Here is a 25170-nt window from a genome sequence, read left to right as displayed (position 1 = left end):
AGGCATGGGGAGGGGAGTAATGCCTCGAGAACAGAAGCTCTGGAGTCTGCACTGGGTAATTTGGGCTGAAACATCACCTTGTTTATGGGACAAAGTTCTCATGAGCTTTATGACTCTGTGGAAAATACTTTGGAGTATAAATCTCTAAGAGTCATGACTGGTGCCTTTCCAGATGGCAAACAGCTTAAAGATGTGCTTCTAGCTCTGCCAGATTTATTTGTAAGGACACTAATTATCTCATTAGAAATAGGTTCCTCTTATGATTATGATTAGCTTGCCATTTTTTTTCTTAATTCTGGGAAAAGAACACACATGTATTTCATCCCTGGCCAACGGAAACCTTGAACTTTTCCAGAGCAGAAACACCCTAACCCAGTAAGCATTACTCCCAGTCACACTCTCCCTCCCAAAATACATATAAAGGGTGAAATTGTGTTTAAAATCAGAGTGGGTTTCAATTCATTTTGTTCTGAGAATTTTGCAGCCCTCCCTGACATAGACACGAACAGCTACGGTGGAGCTTTAAGATATGGGCTGCATACAGGAAGATGCCTGGGCCCTGTGGAGGACTTCATAGTTGCGCTTGCCAGGGGAAATTTCATGTTCTGTCTTCAGGGCAGGAAGAATGAATTTAATGCGGTTAAAGCCAAGGGAGGCTATAACAGTATTTCAAACACTCACGTCAAATCTGAAGAAAAAGCTGTCTAAGTTGTCTGCGTTTCTGGACTCCAGGTTGAAGAGTGGGGTGACGGGGAGTAGAGGGGGCTAACTCAGCCCTGATCGCCAAACCATGATGGCAGAGGAACAGTAAATGGGTTTGTGAACGTTCCAGGTGTTCTTTCTTGGGGGTCTTAGGGCCCCTGACATGCTCAGGCAGTGGGGTCAAAGAGAAAACCTTCCTTTTGATGCCCTAGTTTTCCTAAGAGGGGAAGAAATTCCAAGTGGCCACCTGGGTATCCACTATCTCCAGCACCTCCCTATACACCTTCAACAACTAACCATCAGTTTCCTAGGGAGGAATGTAAAACTATGCATGGCCACAGAGAGCATCTGTGGGCACCGAGAGGGGATGAAAGGAGCCACTGTTGCCACAACCCAAGACAGGCAATGGGGTGTCCCTGCAGGAAATAGGGAGCCAAAGGTTCCTCCCTGGCCTCCCCTGACACTGGTAAGTCAGGCTGTAAACATCTGTCCCAAGTTGGCCCCAAGCACGTACCACGACTGGTGTTTTATGATGCATCTCAAACCAGACTCTGACAATCCCTGGCTTTGGGGAACTTTGCAGGTACCCATGGAGGGCTTCCTTGTGTAGAGAGAGGTTACCCACCTTGCCACTAGGGCACAGAAGTAACCCTACATTAGTTGTATTAAAGACATGATATTCTAGAACTGCACTGACCAAGTGCACACTGACCAGTGACCCTAGCCACTAGCCACATAGAGTTATTTAAACTTAAATTAATGAAAGTTAAATGAATTTTAAAACTCAATTATTCAGCTGCAGTATCCATATTTCAAGTGCTTTGTAGCCGCAGGCAGCTGGTGGCCGCCATACTGGACAACCCAGATACAGAACAAACACCTCCATCATCACGGGCACTTCTATTGGACAGCCCTGCTCTGGATGTATTCTTAACAAGCCAATCACCTTTCTTGTGTCATTCATGCATTCAACAAATGGTTATGGACCATTACACTATACAACACCTGCTGCTACTATGATAACATGTCAATATTAGATAATGATACTTAGATAGAGACTTGCAACCAAAATTAAGACCTATCAGTGTTATATCATGTCCTAAGGCTTTGGGTGATTTAAAGTACATTCATTTAGAATTCGGAATGGTCTCTATTCTCAAGATCCTTGCTGGCATTTCAAGGATTGCAAACAATATCGAATTCAAACTCTGTTCATGACTTTGCTAATTCTTGAGAGAAAATGGTTCAACAACAACAGAAGGCACTGTTGATGCCCCCTGCCAGGTTTTGTCGGAATTGACAAATTTGGTGTTACGTTTCACTTAGGGATCCTGTGACTGGCAGCCCTCAGGATATGCACGTGCTGGCACGTTGGTCCCACTCCCCAAATTGCCTCCCAGATTTGACACACCCTGGTGACTCAACTTGCCTTCTCGTTAGCCCAAAGCCCTTTCTTTGTTTGACACATTTTCCAACTGTAGGCAGACTTTCTGCCTTAGGAGAACTGACATCAAGAGTGCTATTCCATGCAGCAAACCACTAGAGACAATACATTACTGGGAAGGGGGTAGTGGGTGCTGGGAGACCTGGGAACAGTGTGTGTCTCAGTGGAGCTTACAGAAACCATGCTGTTCAACTTATTTCTCTGCTGTTAATTTCAAGGTGCTGCTACTACTACTTCAAACTGTAATAGTGTCTACAAACAATTTGCACTTTGGAATGGCACAATCCCAGGGGGTAATTAACAAATCCAGGGAACAATCTTTTTAAAAGCCTTTAAAAGCAACAGAGACTGAGGCCACCTTCGATGAAATAGAATCACTCCACTTTCTCTGTCATTTCTGAAGATACCTGGCTGACTCCTACAGAGGTTTAGAGAGCACAGGCCCTGGGCTTTATGGAAAGTTCCTCAAGATGTGTTAATTAGAAATAAAATGCAGCATGGTTATTGGCTGCAGAGCTTTCTGAATGAAGCAGGCTCTGAAGAGGGACTAAGATTTCAAGAGTTAGAAGCCAAGTTCACAAAGGGCCACCCGAGGACTGTGAATTCCAAACATACCGTTCACCGTTCCAAGGTAGAAGACTGCGTTCACCAGCATGCCTCCTTTCCGGAAGTGGTCGCTCATGTGCTCTAACCAGTTGGCGTCCAAGCCGTTCACTGTCTGGCCATTCTTGGAGACACGGAGAGGAATGGTGACAGGGTAGTATTGCCGGCACTTCTGATGGCTTTTCGGTTTGTTGAAAAGGGTGAAGATCTCCATTTCTGTTGGGATTTGTAAAGGCAGTGGAGAGAAAAGAGGTCAACTGATGATAAAAATCTGCTTCATCGGGTTTAGTGGAATCTCTCAGGAGCCTGAATAAATGAGATGATGAATGCTGTAATCTCTGTGAGGCTGTATTGCTGCCAGATAATAAAGCCTCATTCCAAGTAGTAAGTTGAGGCTGGCTTAAAGTAACATGGACCTGAAAGGTTGGGCTTCTGATGGGGGACTTAGGTTTTTAATCTGGAATATAATGAATAGCTGTTATCTGGGATTAATGTTCACAGCTAGGTGTTTGAGAAAAGAACATAGCAGATGGTTCTAGAAAATCATACAAAGATGTGTTTTAGAAATAAAAGCAGACATATTTGGGAGAGAGTGGTCTTTGAAAAAGTAAATGTACAGAGACACATAAAAACAAAAATACTGCTCTAATTCCAGGAACCTTGTACACTCCTGAACTCACTATTTATAAACTGCAGCAGTGTTTCCTTGAGCTGAACCCATAATACTTAATCAAGTACCTCAAAAATACATCATTGATATGTAAAAATAAATATGTTCCCGTAAATGAGAGTTCCTGCCTGGAGTGGCAGGTCGGTCCAAACAGCCAAGAAGGCACTGGGGATGAGGCGCCGAGCTTTCGGTTCCTTCATTTATAGCTCAGTTCTTCAGCAATCAATCATCACTGCCACCCAGCAGCTGAGCCGCGCCTGCCTACGTGCAGCTGGGCATGGGTTAGCAGTAGCAGCCTCCAGAAGCAAATACCTGGAATTTCAATCTAAGTCTGAGAGTCTATTTTTGTGCTCCTCATTTAGTCAAGCAATCAGTTGACCCAGCTTAAAAAGTCTTGCTTACATAGGCTAGTCAGGAATATGCTTTGGTTTCCAAAAATATCTTGTTAAATCATAAGAAAATCCCCACCCTTCTTTGAAACAAGAATTTAAAGGTCATAAACAATGGTTGACATTAGCAAGAAGGACAAAGCACATTCATGCTCCCTGCATGAGACACCTGAACCCACACTCTCTGATGCTGTTCCTCAAATTTCAGTATATCACAATATTTTGTGGTATCCAAGTACTAGTTGATTTTTTTTAATTGACTCACTTTCCTTTATTTAAATACTTTTTTTTTTTTAAAAAGGAAACTTTGTTTCATGACTGTGACAGCAGTCCACTACCACTTGCCAAAAACAAGGGGTGACGATAAAGCACATTAACACCAAATATGTTCATCTAACATCTAAGATTATCTCACATAGGTCACAAAGTCTTCTCACAGCCCCATCTGAGCGAACACCAGCAGAGATCTCTAGGGACCAATGCTGGGCCATATTGCTTTGTCATCAGCAATACCCGAACGAACAGCAGCCATTTTAGGCTTTCCATCCAATAGAACAACTAGGAAAGGAAGGTGCCCATCTTTGGAAGTGGCCACCTGGATTTTCAACACCAATTCTAGCCTGTTCATCCTCCCCATCCCAAGTTGCTTTTCTCAGCCCTCCTGCTTGCTCAGGAAGCCATCCCCAGCCCGGAAGTACTTCCACACCAGAAATTAGGTATTGGTGTATGGAGCTGGCAATCACTAGACTAGTCTGTGAGTTCAAAATACAAACTGTAGAAATGGAGCGACACAGAGGAGGTTCGTAATGGAGGGAATCCAGCCATAAACTGGGGCTGGGGTGGGCAGGAGGTGAACTGGATGATCGGGTGTTTTCCAGTCCTGGGTGTCATGGGTTCAATTAAAAGCTGCAGCTACCGAGGGCAAGAGCATAAGCAAGGTTTTAGTGAGTTCCTGAGTTTATCTGGATTCCTTCTAAAGCAGACCCTGCAAGCTTTCCTGTGCAAGTAGTTTATTTGGAAGAGATCCCAGGAAAGAGGGAAGGAGCAGGAATGGAAAACAGGGAGGAGATGGAGATGATACCAGTGAATGAATGCACTGAACAGCATGTTACCGCTGGGGCAACTAGGGCTCAATCCCAACAGGGGCCCTGAGATACTGTGTAAAACACACCTCAGATTCACCCACCAAAGGCAAGGAACGTGGGACATCTATCCTCATAAACTGAAAGTCACTCCTGAATCATTCATTCCCCAGGGCCCATTCCCGAGAATGTCTGCAGGTAGAGAGGCTAAGGAAGCTGTGGGCTTGGCCAGAGCTGCCCAAAGGTGACCCCAACATGGGCCACAGCACCACTCGCTACAGCCTGCTACAGTCTGCTACAGTCAAGCACAAATGCAAATGAATTAAGAAGAAAAAAATCACAGCCTCTGTATGGGAGAAGTAGGTGGGGAATTTGGAAGTGGCCAAAGTCCAAAACTACATGGTAACACTTGATCACACAGAAGGAACTGGCACTCCGTGGCAAGACAAAAACACAACTTTCCCAAATGCGTAATGAACCAGAAAAAGGGGAAGGCCAAAGGAGAAGTGAGAATGCTGGGGGTGTAGTGGAGGAAGACAGAGACCCTCAGAAAAGGTAGATAGTGCTAACAGCTTTCCCAGCTTGATCTTCCCCAGGGGGTCAGACTGAAACCAGAGACAGAAATCAGTTTCTCAGGAAAAGGAAACAGCATTGGGACGAAGAGCCGCCAAAGCACCAGCAGCAATGAAATATTGGGAGAAACCTGATTGCACATGCGTAACCCTTGTACACTCCTCTGTCCCATCATCTCCTTGTCCCCAGTCCTTTCTCTACCCACATGGAAACCAGCCAAGAGAAACTGTCCAAAAGTGATGTCCTCTGATGTTTTAATATTCTCATTCTCCAACACACATCCTCACGTGAGCAAGCACCAAAGATTCCAAAAAGAAGCCCCATGTTTGTTTAAATGTTCTCAGCTGCTCTGTGACTCTGCCATGACCAGCTGGAAGATTTTTCCAGATATGGGACAGTGAGTCCCAAAGGGGTTGAGAACATTCTGGGAGTAGCTGAAGGACTGTACTGGCAGAGCACCCAAGGAGCATTGGGACTGTCTTCTCGTCTCTCCCTTTCCCCCACCTTGTCTCATTTAGATCCCTCCTGTTATACATGTGTTCACTGTATTAACCTCTAAGCCAACCAGAGGAGAAAGTGAGGGCAGGTTAAGGGAGCGTGGGGCCCAAGGGTAGGGGTGGCTGAGTCCTGCTGGCCTGGGAGCCTGGTCCATTCAGGCCTTGCCAGGCTACTAGGGAGTGGGGAGGAAAGAGGCAGGTGTCCAACCCTGAGGTCTGTGCCTGGGCGTGGGGACTCAGGCACAGGATGGAAGGCTGCAGTTTGCCTTCAGGTGGGGCCCCAGAGAGCCCAGGTCTTGAGGGTAAGCAGGGGACTGGCAGGCCCTGCTGTCCCAGGAGACCTGTGGTCTGGAGAGAAGAAAGAGTTTAGAGCCTGGCTGAAAAGCTGGGGCTCCAAGGGCTAGATGTGGGAGGACGAGGCAGCTGGTCGTTAGCTGCACTGGAAGGAACAAGTGGCATCACACTTGGCTGGGCAGCCCAAGCTGGGTGGGGACTGCAGGCTGCTGAGGTCATGGGCAGAAGGAACTAAGCAGAAAGGTTTGCATTGGGAAGGGAGGCAGTGGGCACCATGGTGGCGAGGCAGGCAGGAGGGTAGAAGGGCCCCAGACTGCTCCATCCAGATGCCTAGATCTGGGCAAGGCTGCTCAAGCTTTGCTCAGACTTGGCTACTAATAGCAGGGCACCTCTGGGCCAGCGTGAGGCCCACTTGCCAGGGCAGCAGGAAAGGCAAAGTGCAGGGACCGCTGCATGCACAACAATCCACGGGAATCCACCTCTAAGGATGACAGCAGCCACAGGCATGTATCCCTTATTTATAAGGGCCTTTCACCTTCACCATCTCATGTGACTCTCCCAACCTTGATGGGAGGGGGTGGCACTGGTTCTGTGCCCAGAAGCGTTAAGTGGATCCCTCAGAAATCACAAGCCAGTAAGTGGCACAGCCAAGAGTCTTTCAAACCCCAAACCCTGGGCTCTTTCCCAAATCTAACAAGAGACTAATTTCATCAGGACACAGAAGGCAGGGGCTGATGACCACGGGTGGCAGCTCAATAGCTGTTTATTAATGGACTGAGTAAAAGGCCAGAAAGATGGCGGCAGGTGGCAGATCTGGGAGGGGGCCGCATCATGGGGTCCAACTATCCTGAGGGAGTGGGGAGGAAGGAGCCCTCACATCAGGAAAGCCCAACCCCCAGGTTTTGGCCATTCACAATGAGCTGGCAGCCAGGGAGGGCTACTGAATAAAATCCTCTCAGTCAGAAATGTGATTGGCACCACAGGCTAGGGTTTCTGGCTGACATTTCTAAGCATTTTAAGTAAGGAGTTGCAGGGTAGGAAGGGCAGTGCTTGGAAGACTTATTTTGGTGACAGTGAGAATGATTAGAATTTTCGTGAACCTGTCTAGCCTCCTGGTTTCTCTGATGGAAGTTGTGGCAACGGAGATGCTGAGGCAGTCCCTGCACAGGCTCAGGTGATCATGGCACAGCATGGACCTCCAACCAAAAGGAAATTCCCCCAGACCAGGAAACAAAAGTCAGCAAGCAGGAAGAGGAACACACGACACACGGCGGGCCTCCCCCAGAACCTACAGGGGCAAGGAGGCGTGACGGCTGCGCAGAGCCCGCAGAGATGGGGAGAGACGTCCTGCCCCTGCTTCCGCACAGAGAATCCACTGGAAAGTCCTGTCTGAGCAGGCACTGCCTAGATTCCTCTCCCCAAGGCCTCCTCTAAAGGAAATAAATTAACTGAGGAGAAGGAGGGAAGAGGAGGGAGACTCCCTCTGGATTTTTTTTTAATTGTCTTGCTGTGATTGCCTATTTAAGCCCACCTGGCAGAAGAGGAGTAAAAACACTTCACCCTCGTTAGGGGGCCCCGAGAGAAGGCAAGCTGGGAGCTGAGCAGGCGGTGGGGAGGGGTGCCTGGGGGGCACCGTGTGTGCCTGTGGGGGAGTGATGGGGAGTGGACTTCCCAGGAGAGAGATTGGGAGAGACGCCGGGGGTCAGGTGAGGGTCACAACCCGTGGGGACAGGGTCCCTGGACGTTCAGCCTTCAGGGAGGCCAAATGCTCAAGCTGTGATAAAGAAATTTAACTGTATAGAGGTATAAAAGGTGACGCTCCCTATTTGTAAAATGGACATAGTAATAGCATCTTCTGCCATAAAGCTTTTGTGAGGAGTAACTGAGATAACACAAGGAGGACACAGAATAGTGCACTTGGAGGGTGACTGCCATCGTGACCAGTGAAAGGCCTATATGTGAAATGATCCCTGTATGAAAAACCCAAAGGCTCATTTATTCCACCAAAGGAGGAGAAAGGGATACAGTGAGCTGCCTAAATTCCAGAGATTTGCAGCCCGAGCAGAGAGATAAAGGGACTGCTTTATGTGTAGAGACAGGCAGTGTCTACCTGCCTAGGGAGACTGGGCTGGAAGGAGGCTTTAATCCCTTTTCCTGGCCTGCCCCTGCAGACTGAAATTCTCATCCATTGGTGGGCTGAACACCTCCAGAAACACATGCATTCACCCATTCCTCCCCAGCAGGGTCTGTTTCTCCAGGAGAGAACAGGGACTTGGGTGATGGGATTGGGGCCAAAATGCTTTGGGTGTCAATTTTTCTGTGTGTTCAGCCATCAGGCGAGATTCTGGGTGAGGGAGGTGAGTGGCCACAGGGTAGCAGGAAGATCCTGGGCACCTGGGGAGGTTCCAGTGAATAATCCTCTCACAGAAGGCAGGAAGTCTGGAAGGAGTCTCGGAGGAAGGTGGGCTCTGGAACACAGGAAGGATCTGAAAACTCCTGAGGAAACCTCAGTAGTAAATGCCTCCTTTCTCAAAGCCAAGATTCCATGAGAGGTAGAGGTCAAGCGTCAGGACTACGAGCCTGTACCCCAGTAATAGCAGCTCATACTCATGAGTCAAACAGTGCTGAGTGCTTTAAATGTACATCTTTAACCTTTCCATGAGAAATTATCGTTCTATCCCTATTTCACAGAGTGGGAAACTGAGGCATGGAAGGCAGGCTAGAATGTAAACAGATGCTAGATTCTTGAGCACCATGCTCCCCACCTCTCCGTCACTCCTGCCCTTTCTCCTGGGGGCCTCTGCCTGGCCTGGCCCTCGCCCTCCCACAGTCCTGGACTTAGAGAAGGACTCCAGTTAGGTCCATCTTCCCGCCCAGGATTCAGAGCACACACATCCAGCCCAACCTCCATGGGAAGATGGAGGTTTCTGGACTAAGACCTGGGTGTTCATGAGGAGGACACACTGGGCTTAAATGCATGTTCAGCTACTCCATGAGGGCAGCAGGTATCTGCCTCAAACAGCAAAAAATCACACAAAGAGCTCTACTTCAGTGCATAGTAAGAAGGCTCAATGCCTTGATTAAATAGTCTTACTATATCACAGCACTGAGGCAGCTCCAATGTCTCCCTCTAAGTCAACTTTGCAAGTAAGCCCCGGAATTAACCATCCCATAATTTTCTTCTCAAGAAGTTCTGATGTAACAAAAGAAATTGTTTCTCCTTGTTTTCCCTTCTTAAAGCATCACCTGTTCATTATCACTTGTAAGAGGCTAACTTCAAGAATTAGTAAATAAATGATAATAACAATATTAACCAGGGAGATCAGCCAGAAAGTCCTAAACAGAAAGCCCTCCTAAGCCCTGGGGGTCTTCTGTCAGTCTTCATACTTGTTTGCCTTCCAAAGGCTAGAAGGGGCCACATGGCTCATGCAAGTACCTTGCTCTCAGGAAATGACTGGATGCTAGATTTCCTGGAGAAAGGGGGAAGTGTGGATGGTCGATTTCTGGAATAAAGTAGAGAAAAAGGAAATACAGAGAAACGGAGGGAAACTTTGCTCCCTGTAAATCTTGTTAAGGACCTCAGTAAATCTTATTATTCTATCACACAGGAAAGACCAAGCAGAGAGGCGTGAAGGGATGGTGGGTAAGTCCACCTGGATTCATATGCCCGAACTGCCTATTTCCAGACTGGGCAACAGATTTCCCCTCTAAACCCCGGTTTGCTCAGCTGTAAAATGTCTTGCTTTAGGCAGGTATTTTAACAAGTGGTGTGTAGGTTTTCATTGGTGCCTGGCAGGCTGACACTTCCTGTGTGAAAGCTGGATAATTCAAGGGCAATTTCGAGAGCACAGGAGATAAAAGAACTCACAGTCTAGAATCCACTTCAAACGCGACATTTTGGAGCAAACTGTAAGTCAATTTCATGTGGTTCTGTACTCCCCAGAAGTCACAACTTCAGTAAGTAAACAGTCAGGTGGCACAGATAACTGCTTGATAAAGTGTCTCCTGTTTGATGGACTGCTGTCTCTACACTCTAATTCCATTCCTTTTTCTCTGAGATACCATGGGGATTAATGAAAAGCTGTTAACTGCTCTTTAAGCGGGTCAAAACTCCCAGTGCTGACATACTTACTCCCTGAGAGTGGCTCTTCATGCACCTCCAAGGGGTCGCTCTCCAGTCCATCCAGTGTCTTGCTCACCCCCCGTGGTGAAAGTTCTCCACCATCTGCCTCTCCGGAGGGTGAGCTGGGCTGCTCGGCGATGGGCACCTCCCCTCTGGGGCTTGAGCTGGACTCTGGGCTTTGATTTCCCCCAGCCAGAGCACCGCACATGTCCCCAGTCCCCGGCTTCTCATTCTCCAGTGACGCGTGATCCCCACGTGCGGTTTTTGCATCTCTGGCATCCTCGGTGCTGTTGGCAGTAGACACCGGAGCGCTGCTGCCTGCTGAATTCACAGGGGAATGGTACTGAGGTATAACACCAACGAATTTCAGGCCCTGGCTTGCAGCCTCCTGGATCTGTGAGGCAAACAAAAGGAAGGGAACCAAGTGAATGGAATGGTCTATCAGAGGGACATGTGCAGCGTGCAGAGTGCCTCCCCGAGGCCTGCGAGGCTATTTCAGGGGCACGGGAAGACTTCCAAGCTGGCAGGAGCCCCATGTCCTCGGGGCACCCGCCCCCACACCCTAGTCTGAAGAAGATAGTTTTTTTTGTTTGTTTAACTATGTTGTCTGATGGATAGATAAAGCATTTGGCTTTGAAGGGTTGAAATCACACTTTGAAACACTGCATTAGTCCTTATTAACATTTTTTTAAAGAGACTGGAAAAAGTTCTAAACAAAGAGTTTGAAAGAGGAAGTTCGTTTTGTTAAGAGTTTGGTTTTTTTTGTTGTTGTTGTTACTTTTTTTCAGATGAATCACTGACTTCCTGCTCATCAGACTACTGTATAACTACAGCTTGTCTATATAACCATATACAAATAACAGATGGCATTTTATGGCCCAAAGAGCTTCCTTTTTGGACAATAGTTTTGGCAGAGAAGGGCAGAGGTGGGAAAATCACCCCGTGCCAAGGCTGTGGGCACATCCTCCCCGAGATGTACCATCTGATGGACACCTTGCTCCCTGGTGCTCTCAGGCTTAGGGAAGGTCAAAGGAGCCCACAGATCATGCCCAGCCTACAGACTGACTCTTGGCTCTCCAAGTCCTGGTCCACACCATCCAGCAGCGAGGTGATGGTTCCTTCTCACTCCCTGTACCAACGGGATGGGGGATGAACACCCACCCGGAGTACCGAGGTACTTGAACTCTCCCTTTCCCTAAAAAATAGCCCAGGGCAACTGGATTGAGTGTAAGTCATAAGTTTGAAAGAAAATTGGAAAATAATAACCTAATAAAATAAAGCAAGAGCCAGCTAAAGCCAGAAGGTAGACTTTAGGGGACTTTCCAGGCAAGGATGCTTAAGTCATTTTACAAATAAATAAGCGGTGCAGACCTCAGCGCTGTCTAAGTCTTAGTCACCAAGCCCTAAGCAGATGACCTCAGAAAATCTTGAGGCCTCTACAGTGATAATCTACCCTCATTCGAGAGTCAGCTTTGCCAGCATGGAGCTATTCTCTCTGAAGGAGAAGCAGCCCTGAAAGCTCTCCTCGGAAGAACCACCCTGACATTAAATGGAAAGTCATTTTTGTTCCACACTGCACAACCTGGAAAACTGCAGTTGCAAATGCGCAGTCTGGTCTTTCTTTAAATCCTAGTCTGCGCTAGACATAAAATAACAATAGTACTAATTACTGCCTATGGTATAGACCTACTATGTCTAGACATTGAGCTAGGCATTTTACATAAGTTAAAACAACAAACCGTTTCATCCTTCAGTGAGGCTGCCTGGTATCACTGTCTCCATTTCAGATGAGGACACTGGGGCGCAGAGACATTAAAGTCATAAAACAAGCAGTGAGTGCAAAGCCGGGATGCAAAACCAGGTCTGGACGGGGCCAAAGTTCATTCTTTTAATCAAAAGACTCGTGGACACATGTCAAGGCATCAACTACATACATGTCTTTGGGCATGTTTGCGTCCACTCATATACCCAGAGTTGGCTTAATTCACTCTTCAAAAGTTGAAAAACAAAACAAAAAAATCTTAAAGCCATTCATTCCATTCTGAAAATTTCTTTTTTCCCTCATTAATCTATGATATCCACCTATTTTAAAAATCATTCTATAAAGCTCCTAAAAGAAGGCACAGCAACACAAATTTTGAAAGATAATAGCAGGCAGATAATTACACCAAAGAACTCTGGTAGCTGAAGAAAGCCACCATATGCAAAGCATACTTCTGAGCTTTCTGGCAACATATGCCAAAAGAGAAAGGCAATGGATTTTACGGCCCTCGAATGAAAGAGGAAATACCTGCGCTAGCTTCTGCTGCTACAGTCTTACTGTAGAGGAAACAGCTATGACTACTGAAGCATTTTAATAACTGTTTCCATGGAGGGCTCAACCATAGGCCAGTCTCAACTAGAGTCATGGAAATAGCATGAAGTTTAAAGGCTTTTGAAAAGGCCAGACATGGAACCCCAGATGTATGGCTCACCATCTTGGGAAACCAGAGTAGATTACATAAACTTTCTGTGCCTCAGTTTTCTCATGTATAAAATGAGTGAAAACACACGTATTTTGTAGTTGCATGAAAGCTTAGTTTAGACATTACATATGGCAAGTTCATCAAAGAATGGGTCACAAAGACAGCATCTCTAACTTCTCTCCTTATCAGTCTTGGGCTTCTGTGATCCTGCAGAGACCGCTAAGTCATCTAAACTGAAGAGGCAAGGACTCCAGACACAGGGCATTATCCTAGCTTTCCCCTTCCTCACTGGGACTGGAGGAATTGGAAAGGCTTAGACAAAGACATCTGCTCATCTCTCACAACAAACCAGACAACCATATTCCCTTGCCATATTGTCAATTTATTCTCTAGGCCAGGGGTTCTCAAAGTTTGGTATCCAGACGGGAGCATCAGCCTCACCTGGGAACCTGTTGGAAATGCAAATTCTCAGGCCCCACCACAAACCAATTGGGTCAGGAATGCTGAGGGTGGAATCCAGCAATCGGTGTTTTAACAAGCCCTCCAAGTGATTCCTGATGTTTGAGAACCATCACTGTATCTAGAATACACATTTCATGAGGGCTTTTTACATTGTTGCATTCCAGTAATAGAATAATGTCTGACATACAGCAGGTCCTCACAGTATATTCTTCCCTTTCTCTAATCCTGTGTATCTGTTCACCACACCCTATCACATTTATCCCCCAATGTTTCTTGAATTACTTCCTCATTCTCCATAAGGTGACCATCCATTGTCACTTTACTTCAAGCCCTCATCATCTGTTGCTGGACATTGCTGTGACCTCAGGCTATGCCAAGGTCTTCATGAGCATGGAACCAAATCAACATGGAAGAACAGATCATGCAAAGCCAGATCACCTCAGCCACGGAGTTTCCCACATACTTGCATGCATGCCCACAACATCTCTAACAACTATGATCACAGGAAACAGCAACTATGAACATTGCATAACTCTTCTACAAAGAACGTCCACATGCATTCCCTTTGGACTCAAAGTCATACCTGACAGAAGAGGAAACTGATTCAGAGAAGATTATGTGACTGGTCAAACCTCACAGAGCTTTGTAAAGGCCATGCCTGGCTTTCACTCTGTGTATCCTAAGCCCAAGCTGATGCCTCTTCAATGATACAACTCTTTCCACTTCATATAATCTAATCTGTGCCAAGATGTCCAGGCGTATATCTGTTTAAATTGAAATATACCCTTATCCAGTTTCTCATTTCTGCAGCCTGTAAGAACTCTCCTGCCCCAAATACTTAAAGGAGTAACAATTTCTGGTTTAGGCACTGAAAATTAAATATGGCTGTTCTGATTAATCCGCAGCTTCACTCAGTTGCTCTATAATAAGTAAGGACAAGGTCCACTGTAACTGTAATCAGGAATCATGATGTGAAAAATGTTCTTTTTAAAAAATAGTTATATAAAAAGTCTTAACTCGTAAAAATTATTTGGTTATATATTGAGGGATCATTATTATTTTTAATAAAATTAAATTTTTAATTAAAAATAACAATATGACATTAGATTTCTAGTCTAGATTATCTGTTTCTACATCCAAAGTGAATCCCATGTTCCTAATGATGACTGCAATATATACTATATGTGCATGCAAATATATATATATTTGTGCTTTAGAGTATGTGTATCAATCAGGGTGAGACATTAGTTAGAAAGAAGTGAGACACAGGTTGGATTTAGTAAAAATGAAAGCTATGTGGAACATAGGGAAAGGAAGAGAGAAGCCCCTTGCTCACAGGTCAGTAGGAATTGGAGTGCCCATAGCCTGTAGTAGATAGCATGGGTAAAGAGACAGAGATACTTCCCAGACTGTTCTGTTTTACTCTAAGAAGGAAGATGTCACAGTTAATTTTGTGTCCACTTGACTGAAATATTGTGATCAGTTATTTGGTCAAATACTAGTCTAGATGTTTCTCTAAAGGTACCTTTAAATGTGTCATTAACATTTACCATCAGCTGACTTTCGGTAAACTAAATTCCTTCATTATTGGGGGGGGTCTCATCTAATCAGGTGAAGGCTTAAAGAGCAAAGACTGATATTTCCCAAAGGAAAAAGAATTCTGCCTCTGGACTTCAACACAGAAATTCTCCCTGAGTTTTCTCCCTTCAAACTTAAGATTGCAACACCAATCTGTACCTGAATCTCCAGTCTGCCGGACTGCCCTGTAGATGTTGGACTTGGTGGACCCCACAATCACATGAGCGACTTCCTTAAAATAATTAATATTCTCTCTCCCCATCAGGGGGTGGGGGGAAATAAGATAGCATAGGGCAAGTTGATGGAGATCTCTAAATCTAAACCTGACTAGGCATGAAATAAAAGATGGGTACAGGCTCCCAAATGACAGCAAGCCCCAAAAAGAAACAAGACAACTAGGACTTCATCTGGTATTGATTCCAGGTCCTACATGAGAGGCTGAAGTGTGGGCAGGAAGGCTTTCAGCCATCACTGTTGCCCAGGTAAAGGAAATTTCCCCCACTGTGTTTTGAGGAGAACTGCTAGACACCAGGTAAGGGAGGTTATATCTATAACTGATGGATTTATTTTCTACAAGTTATATAATAAACTTAATGAAATGCCTGTAACTAATGAGCTGATTAATGCTGGGAATCAGAAACTTACTGCTAAAAAAAAAATAGAGAGCTGTGCTGTCCAATATGGTAGCCACTAGCCACATGTGGTTATTTAAATTTAAATTCATTCAAATAAAATAAAATTTAAATATTCCTCTCCTTAGTCACACGAGTCACACTTCAAGCGCCCACCAGCCACTTGTGGCTAGTGATGACCCCATGGGCAGTGCAAGTGTAGAACACATCCATCATCATAGAAAGTTCTATTGGGTAGCTCTGCTATAGAGCATAGTAAATCACATAAAATACTGAATAATAGTGTTTTTGACAGTGATTTCTGAGGCATATAAGATGGAGTAAATCCTAGACTCATATCCACATACTTATATACCCTAGATCAGACCACTGCCCACTCCGGCCCTCCCTCACAACTCATACGCCACCAATCCGTGACAACATACACAGCACACGCAGGGAGCCCACAGCAGAGGCATGCCCTAGATGTCAAGAACAGGCACAAAAATGCCGTCCTGGGTTGCAGTTACACGTGAGTCTTTACAGTGAATATTTTATCAGACACACACAACCCTTCCCATCTTGTCACCTACACTCTTGTACAACTTTCTGAAAAGGGAGGCTTAAAAATAACATGGGTTTGAGCTCACATCTGAAGCTGCCTTTAGTTTTGACATGTTAACACTTAGCTGCAGAAACGGGAAGCTTTGCCAGGCACTGCTGGATGTTTAGCTCCGTTTTGGGGCCACAAGGAAAGATCATGTAAACTTTCTGCTGTTGTGGTTTTCTCTTTTAGCGACTGAGAGGTCTTAAAATCCGCCCTTGGACAAAGGGTTTGAAGACTTAAAAGCTTTGGACATGGCTCTGCTACTCAGTAGTTATATTATTGGTCAAATCAGTTGATTTATTTTAGCTTCAGTTTCTTCATCTATAAAACGGAGATACTAATATTCATTTATTCATTCCGTAACTACTTACTGAATACCAATTGTATGCTGGGCACTAGGTTCTGGGCAAACAGCAGTGAGTTAAACAGGCACTATCCCTCTTGAATTTAATATTAAACAGGCACTATTCCCTCTTGAATTTAATGTGTGTTGGTCTTACTCAAGGGGTAACTGAGGGACTCTGAAGAGTTTTATTCCATCCTTCTTGAACTGTTTGTACTCAAGTTTGAGGAACCACAGCTTGTCCTCAGATCCCTGGAAGGGCTGAGTTGAGGAGAAGAGGTATCCATTTATTCTCCTCTGCTACTAGGGGTGAGTAGAGGGAAGCTTGAGAAATACCGTAAGAACTCAGCAAACTGTAATCTCCTGAAAAAAACAAAAAGAAAGAGGTGGAACACAGCTTTCTAGTAGAAGCAGAGAACAGATTCATCCTTTGGTAGCTCAGTTCAGGACAGGGATTTCTGATCAAAGGATCATTTGACTACATTATCTGTGTTAATGGACTCAGTTCTTTCACTGAGACTGTGCCTATATCATCATTCATGGCAAATGAAGTGCATGGGAGTTAGGGATCAGTAGGACTGAGAGGTGTCAGTAAAGCCCCATCTCCCACAGATCTTCAGATGGCTTTTAGTGCTCCCCGAAACCCAATCCACCAGAAGGCTCCAATCCAGTGTCAAAACTCTAAGTCACAGATACAGATGGGAAGTGAACAAGGAAGGTCCTGCCAGTGAGGAACAACTCAATGGTCTCTCCAAGAACAGTTAAGTGGTCAGCACAGTGGGGCCAGAGCTGGACTTAAGAAGACCTGGAACCAGTGTCTCAGCACTGTCAGCACACTTGCTCTAAGTTTCATTCCTACTTTTATCTGTTGGCATCATTCTTCTTTCTTATCTAGGACTAATTTTTTCTATGTAGCAGAAAATATGTCTATTGCCACCTTCTGAGTTTTCCTGCTAACAGCTTAATCACTGGAGGTAGAATGTCTAAACTTCCTGGTTGCCCAAAGCAAAAGATCCCAGGGAAGGGCTCTGATTGGCCCAGCTTAGGTCAGATGTCCACTTCTGGGCCAACTGACTTTGACCAGGGTACATGGTGGCTCCCTTGGAAACCATCTAATTGGATTGCAGGAACAAAGAAGCTCTCTAAAGAAGAATTTCAGGGCAGACAAAATAAATATTTAAATATCTATCACATATATATATATCACCTGGTATGAAATAAAATGTGAAATTTGCTTATGACTCACACATACTAAAATGAAGAAGAGCATATAAGGCAACTGATATTTATGCCAAACAAAACTATGCAAGTAAGTCCACATCTGTTTTAGTCAAAATGTTTTAGTCAAAATTTTGGTGTCAGTGCTCTAGGTTATTTGTATGCATAGACACAGCATTTTTCTACTTTACAGAGGATATCTTTGCATATCTCCTTCCAGTCTGCTCAACATTGTTTACTAAGAACACTTTTTTGAATCACCAAGCCAACCCCAGCCATTCCACTGCACAGAGTAGTTTGTCATAGTAGATGCATGCCCTGACCAGGAGGGCACAGTCAAAGAGTCAACATGCTGGAGTAGTCAGGAGTTACCTCTGGCAGATTTTCCTTGGCCCAGAACATCCCAATCTCCCTCAGTGTATGCCCATCAGCAGAATTCAACATACGTGTGGTTGTCTGCACTCAGAACAGGATTCTGGAGCAAAGACGACCTTGGCCATGAGACCTTGGCCCTTGGTCCTACTGTCATCATCCAAGTAGGACCACTAAGGAAAAGAACTGGCAGGAGAATCTGCTGCCCCCCTCCAAGGCTGCAAGACCCCCAGGCTTCCATTAAATACTGCTGCACACCCACAAGGAAATTGATAAATCAAACCTCAAAACATTATGTTAGCAAAGCATTAAAAGAGACTTTCGTCATAGTCCCGTGGGAGTCAAAGAATGCATGCCAGGCTTCCCAGTCTGTTAGTTCTGTGGCTGCCAAAATCCGTGATTGGTAACCATGGATTTAACCTTACCTGCAGGTAAAAATCTGTGCATACGGAAATGGTTTGGGAGAAGGATTCCTGTGAGAAACAGGGCTAGCAAAAGTAAAGAGGCGAGAAAGCCTCAGAAGTTATGCAGGGAAGAGGAAATGTTCAGTGTGCTTGAGCTGAAAATCCGTAATTACAATGTACTGAGAGCCCAACGCTGTTTTAAAGGCTATACGTGGATTAACTCATTTAATCCTTATAATAATAACAATAGGTATTATTTTTCATCCCTGTCTTACAGATTTGAGAACTGAGGCACAGAGATGTTGGGCAACTTCCCGAAGGTCAGACAACTAGTAAAGGGCAAGTAGGATTCAAACCTAGGCAGCTGGCTCCAGAGCCCACATTGCCACCTGTTACACTGCTCAGCACTGTATTCACAATGTTCCTCCACTCTAAGCTGTACTGGGAAATACCAGGACTAGATTGCAGAGTCTTGCATCTTTAGAGTCTGGACTTTTTATTCTGAAGGCAATGAGATGCCATCATGACTTCTGAGCAAAGTGACATGATCAGGCCTGTCCTAAGGAAAATAATCTGCCCACAGGATGTGGTATGGATTGAGGTGGGGGTTGGTAACAGAGCAAGGAGACAGGAGGCAAAGGATATGGCTGGGGCCCGGAAGTAACTGCAGAGCTCATGGGAAAGGTCATAAGAGCCTACACTTGCTATGGGAAAGGATGTGAGAAGTCCATGGGAGACCAAAAGTAGAGGCAGCATTCTGTGATACACCACGGGATGCTGATTTGTCAAACAACTGAAGCAAAAAGTGAAATAATAATCACGTTCAGATGACAGGCATGAACTTGGACTGTCTGAACAAGCTGGGACGTATGGTCATCTAGTTCCATGTGACCAGCAGTGAAGACCCAGAAAGCTGCTTTAAGAGGCATGCAAATGACTGTTCCTTCTCCTCCTTCCTTGTCCAGCACATGACCCACTGCTTCCATCACTCTCCTGCTATTATATCCTTGGCTTTCTCTGTCTGACACATCCCACAAACGTCACATCCATCCAATCCACCCAGGGCTACAGGGAGGAGGGCTCAAGGTCTCCCACCAAGGGTGAGGCCACACGGCCATCCCGCAGTGGCTCCCTTCATCCCTGGTCAGCTGTCTTGTGCTTCCCCAAGGCTTTCTCCCCTCTCCTGGGCACCACCCTGTCCCCACTTTCCCACCATTCTCCAGAGATGACTTAAAGACAAAGTCGAGGTCAGAAGCTGAGAAACCCATACCCATGTCCTCTTCTGGCCCGCCACTCTTTGTCCCCAGCGTCAGTGGGACCTGGTTAAGGCAAAACCCAGGCCATGGAGCTCATGTTTTCTGGTACCCTGGACTGGAAGACCCAACTCTACTTAGGACCACTTCTTGCTTTGATATCCTCAATCAATCTCTCTCTCTCTCTCTCTCTCTCTCTCTCTCTCTCTCTCCCCCTCTCTCCCCTCTCCTTCTCTCTCTCTCTCTCTCTCTCTCCCCTCCCTCCCTCCCTCCCTCCCTCCCTCCCTCTCTCTCCTGGCTCTCACTCAGCATACAACTAAATTCAAGTTATCTTTTTTTAAAAAAAGCAAAAGAGGAAAGAATCCAATCAACAACAGAGAAAGTAAGCCTCGTCCACCCACCCCTGCCTCACTGATTCCACCTCCACTCACTCTCTGGCTTCTGCGCTGCCTCCGCATGGGCAGCTCCCCACAGCCCTCCTGTGACCTCCATGATGCCAAATTCCACAGTCTCTTCAGCCCTCACCACCCCATCCTCTCTGGCAACTCATGCATTCCCTCCTCCTGGAAACACTGTTCCCTGGCCTCCCCACCACCTTTCTGCTGGGTTTCTTCCTGCATACTGGCCTGTGTACAGCCCTCACAGCAGCCAGGCTGGTATCTAAAAGATGTGAGCCAGTTAAGGCTGCTCGTTTTAACTCTCCAATAGTGTCCCATTTAGAATAAGATTCCCAACCTGAAGCTGGCCCACAGAGTCCAACAACCCTTGCCCCTGAACTGGGCCTTGCCCACCTCTCAGGCCACATCCCACACTCCTGACACCTTCACAAGCCTTTGTCATTGTTCCCCCACCCTCCCCACCCCCTGCCACCAAAGTTTGTTCCCATCAGGGGGCCTCAGCACTTTGCAGATGCCTCTGTGTTTGGGGTGCTGTTCCCTACATCTCCCTACAACTGGTTTTCCTAGCTGGATGAGAGCTCTATGAGGACAGGCACTTTGTCTATTTTGCCTCCTGCTTTGTCCTCAGCATCTGGAACTGTTCCTGGTACACAGTAAGTACTCCGTGGGCATTTATTAAAGGAACAAATAGGTACGAGATTAAATTCTCAGTATCTGAGGTTACCCCCAAGTGGAAACGTCTATGAGTCTACAGTTTCAGGAAATATCCATCTGGGACCAATAATGTTTTATCTATATATTCATTTGAAACTCAGAAAACTTGCACATCATTTGCTACTCCTATCATCTTAACAGTGAAGAAAACTGAGGCCTAGAGACATTAAGGGGGTTGCAGGTCCACAGATATGTCTCAAGAAGGCATTGCTGTTAAAATGTGCAGTTCCTGGGTTTTCAGTCCATCTCTTAAGCAACCAAGTCAGTCTTCCCCTCAGGAAAAAGAAAAGAGGCAGCAATAAGCGATTTGTTAATATCAGTACTTTTTATCGAGGTAAAAAATGCCTCATAATCAGGCATACTCATGGGCCTCTTTTCACAAAGGCACTAAGATAAGGCAATGTAGGTCCCCCCAAAGAAACAAAAAGACAGCTTTTTGGAGTTGCTGACGTTGATAACCCTATTTTTATACTTTGATAATATCAGTGACCTTGGAATTACAAGCTTGGCGTTAAGAACTCAAGGGTTAAGACTCCCTGGAACATTCTGGAAAACCAGCTTTAGAGTCTTCATTGAACTCAAATCTCAGCACAACAGTTAAATGAGTGAGTCAAAAGAATGTAAGTTTAAAGAATTTAACCAGGAGCAGATGTTTCTCTTCACACCACACTGCTTTAACATCCAGTATTCGTGACTTTTTTCCCCCACCATTCCCTGATTTACATAGGCTTCCAAAGCATTAATGAAACGCACTTTAACAAAATGTTGAGATGGTGCCATTGGGCATTGCTATCCTAGTTTTAACCCTTGGTTAAAAAATACTTTGTGATTCCCATGACTCCAGACCAACAAAAATATAACCGGGTCCTAATGACATTTGAAACTCCCATGGTAAACAAGGCAGTTAAACTAAGTACTTGGGGATGGTTTTCATTACAATGTGCTAAAAAAATGAATGTTTTATTGTTCTTTTGTAAATACCCTGGAGAACCCTGGGATGGTTTTTCTGGAAGATGGAAATGATTTGAGTGAGTTTCAGAGCACATGAAGATATGTGATCTCTTTGAGTAACAAATAGGAGATGGGTTTTTTGGCGGGGGAGGGAAGGAGCAGCTTTGCATTAACAGCTAAGGAGAATTATACATTTAAAGATTATCTTCAATGTCCAATAACCCTTATATTCAATACTGAATTTATTTCCACTTCTTGCCTTCATTTTTATTTGTTACGTATTCTCAAAGTTCTCTCCCAATAGAAGAATGAACCAGAAATGAACATAAGCATGTTGGAATTCATGTATGTGGCAGACTGTATTTTCCAAAGATGACCACAACAATATCTCTTGTTCCACATGGTCTGCTGGAACCTTGTCATTCCTCTGTCAAGAGCTAGAACCCATGTCCCCTCTACTTCAACCACTATGGGTCCTTATGACAGCCTCAACCAATGAGTAGGTGAAAAGGACCCTTATGGGACTTCCAAGGTATAGTCATCAAAATTCCATGAACTTCCACCTTCTTCTCTTGGGATGCCTGCTCTTAGAACCTAGCTGCTGTGTTTTGAGGAAGGCTTAGCAGTCTGTGGAGAGGCCTAGAGCCAACACCAACTTGCCAGCCATATGAGTGTGCCATCTTGAAAGTAGATCCCCCAGCTACCACCAAACAACCCAGTTGATACCATGTGAAATGGAGATTAGCTGCCTCTGCCAAGTACTGCCCAAGTTGCAGATTTGTGAGCAAAATAAATGACTGCTATTGTTTTAAGCCAATATGTTTTGGGGTGGTTTGTTACACAGCAGTAGACATCTTTGAAAATACAGTAATCATCACTAATCCACACCCATAGGAAATACCAGACTGCAATGATTTTGTAAAGTGTAAAATCTACAATCCTTTATAAAAGATGCAGTTAGCAGCACACTCAAATACACAGAAATGTAAACAAGGATAACACAAAAGCTCCCAAGGAGTGAGCCTTCAGAGATCTGCTTTAATAAAGAGGTAAGAGCAATTTGTAATTAGCCTCTCAGTTTGTGATGGTGTATCCAAACTGCTGGAACAAGCAAGTACCCTTGAGGTAAATAAACACTGCCCCTGCAGCGTGGCTTACATTATTAATTGGTTTAGCAAACCTGTAGGCAAACTTAGGCTTAGTTCTTGTTTATCACAAGTTACAAATGTGCAGAGCATGAATTAATGATGACGCTTTACTATTCAAAAGCGACACAGAATAATGCCCACATTCCCAGGCACCATCAGAGTCAGAAAGGGTCACAGAGACTCCTGTGCTTGAAACTTAAAACATATATCCATCTGTGTTATTCTTAAGGCATCGTAACGAGAAGCTGTCATTGCCCTCTGGGGACTGTCTTAGAAGTTAGTCAGAGTACACACTATATCTCATTCAAAACGGGAAGTCATTGGAAACAACATTTCTACACCAACTGAATGATGAATAATTCCATCAAAAAACTATTTCCACCAGGAATATATTTAAACATTTTCTTTTAAAGTTTTTCCATCTCTTCAGGTGTTTTCCATCTGACTTCTACTCCTTGTATCCTCCATATGACAACCTTTTTCTCTCTGAAGAATCTTTCCTTCGAACAGCTCCTTTGACTGCTTTTGCTTTTGCCCAATAACATCCCTACCACCCCATCAATACCATCACTATCACCCTTACCAAGACCATCACTAGTACCCCAGTGAATAACACCTCCATCACCCTCATCCCTAACATCCACACTACCCATTTCCCCCCAGCTACCTTTTCAAAACTAGGAATGCTGCTGGCAGGCTAAGATGTAGATTGGGAAGTAATTAATTAGATGGGAAACCTCAGATTAATTCTGTTTTCTCATTATTTCTTATGCTAAATTTATAATAATGAATTACTAAAATACTTGAATCTTTTGTCCAACTTACATATCCTGGGTTACTTGTACAGAATATGGTACCACCCCTGTAATGGTAATATGCCCTTTTTCTCATTCTTTTAAACACATAAGAAGTCAAAAGTGATCCAACAAATGAATCATTTAAAGTTTAGATTTTTCTCACAACAGATTTTTTCCACTGGAGTGTCAGAAGGCAATGTTTATTTTTAACCTTAAGAGGAAAACAAACTTTGTAAAAATAATAGCCCTTATATTGAGCTCCAATTACAGTTGTTAGTTAAGTGGGAGGACAAAAATAGTTATCAATGAATCAACAAACATTGCCATACTGGATGAAGAACAGAGGTACCCAGAAAAATTCACAAAATGAGGGTATATGGTACCAAAACTCAGCAGACCACTATCATAAACCTGAACTAATCAAATAAGGCTCTTTGATAATGAAGGGGAAGTCATTTAAAAGCTGGACTGACCATAGACTCACAGAGTATCAGAGCTATAGGCAATCCTAGAGATTATCATTTTAGTGCAAAGGTTTTGTTTTACGAGGAAGAAAGCTAAGAATTTCAGAAAGTGAAATGTCCCACCTAACGGCTGCCTAAGTTATTAGGTAGTGGGTTTCTTTTCACTGGAATCAGGAGAGAATTCTGGAGTTGGGTTTAAAGTTCCAGATTCCTCCTTGAGGAGGCAAGTCAGTTTCAGTAATTGAGTATCTCATCTCCAAATGCTTTCTCCCTCCCTGCAGTGCCCTCTAGCCATCTTCAGCCCTGCTGACTCCAGTCCTAATGGGATCTGGCTCTTTGAGTGGGAATTCTCCCAAAGGCAGAAAAGGGGAAAACCTTACGTGGGTTGTAATTCTGTCGTACTGATTCTCAAAACCCTCAGAAAAGATTCTACATAATCACAAGCAATAAAAATGAAACCTTCCAGTGTCGGGGGAAGATACAGCAGGCAGCCTAACTGCCTGCCAGGATACACTCCATTTCTCAGATGAGACACCCACCCTCACATGCCACGATGTTAGTTCAGATTCCCACACTCATTATCTGTGCTGGATCCCAGACAGGAGGTGTCACTGAGGGGGGATGTTCAGCACCTCTGAACACACAGATGGGGAAGTTCAACCTGTGCTGTAACCAGTCAGCTGCCCCATGTGTTCACTGACGGTGCATAATTAACACTCAAAACATGTTCCAGCTCATAAAAAGTTTACATATATAAGTATATATTACATATATATAAAAGTATATATTATACATAAAAGTTATATGTGTGTATATATGTACACAAATATATATATATATATGTAATATATCTATCATAAATAAAAGTCTGGAAAATTTCCTGGTGATAACAGCAAATTCCATATTTGTAAATTTGTCTGCTGGGACATACGAAGCATTAACAGGTGATATCCAACCCTCAGAAGTCACTTCCAGGGAGGGCTTTTCAAGTCTCAACCATGCCAAACA

At 44.7% G+C, this 25170-nt stretch overlaps 1 pseudogene across 1 annotated transcript in view; it reads right to left on the bottom strand.

Moving 5' to 3' along the window:
- Positions 1–522: 522 nt before the first annotated feature.
- The window catches only part of LOC117077385, a 76661-nt pseudogene continuing 52013 nt past the window's right edge, over positions 523–25170 (bottom strand). Inside the window, exons 5-7 of the transcript XR_004434757.1 lie at positions 10387–10771; positions 2762–2965; positions 523–656 (exon numbers count right to left, since the gene is read on the bottom strand). The product of XR_004434757.1 is annotated as a raftlin-like (transcript). The remainder of the gene's footprint in view (positions 657–2761; positions 2966–10386; positions 10772–25170) is intronic.

The sequence above is a fragment of the Trachypithecus francoisi genome, unplaced genomic scaffold (genome assembly GCF_009764315.1).
Source record: "Trachypithecus francoisi isolate TF-2019V2 unplaced genomic scaffold, Tfra_2.0 Contig00202, whole genome shotgun sequence".
In the NCBI taxonomy this organism is placed as follows: Eukaryota; Metazoa; Chordata; class Mammalia; order Primates; family Cercopithecidae; genus Trachypithecus; species Trachypithecus francoisi.
Note: the sequence above shows the minus strand (reverse complement) of the source record. Positions and strands in the feature narration are given on the sequence as shown.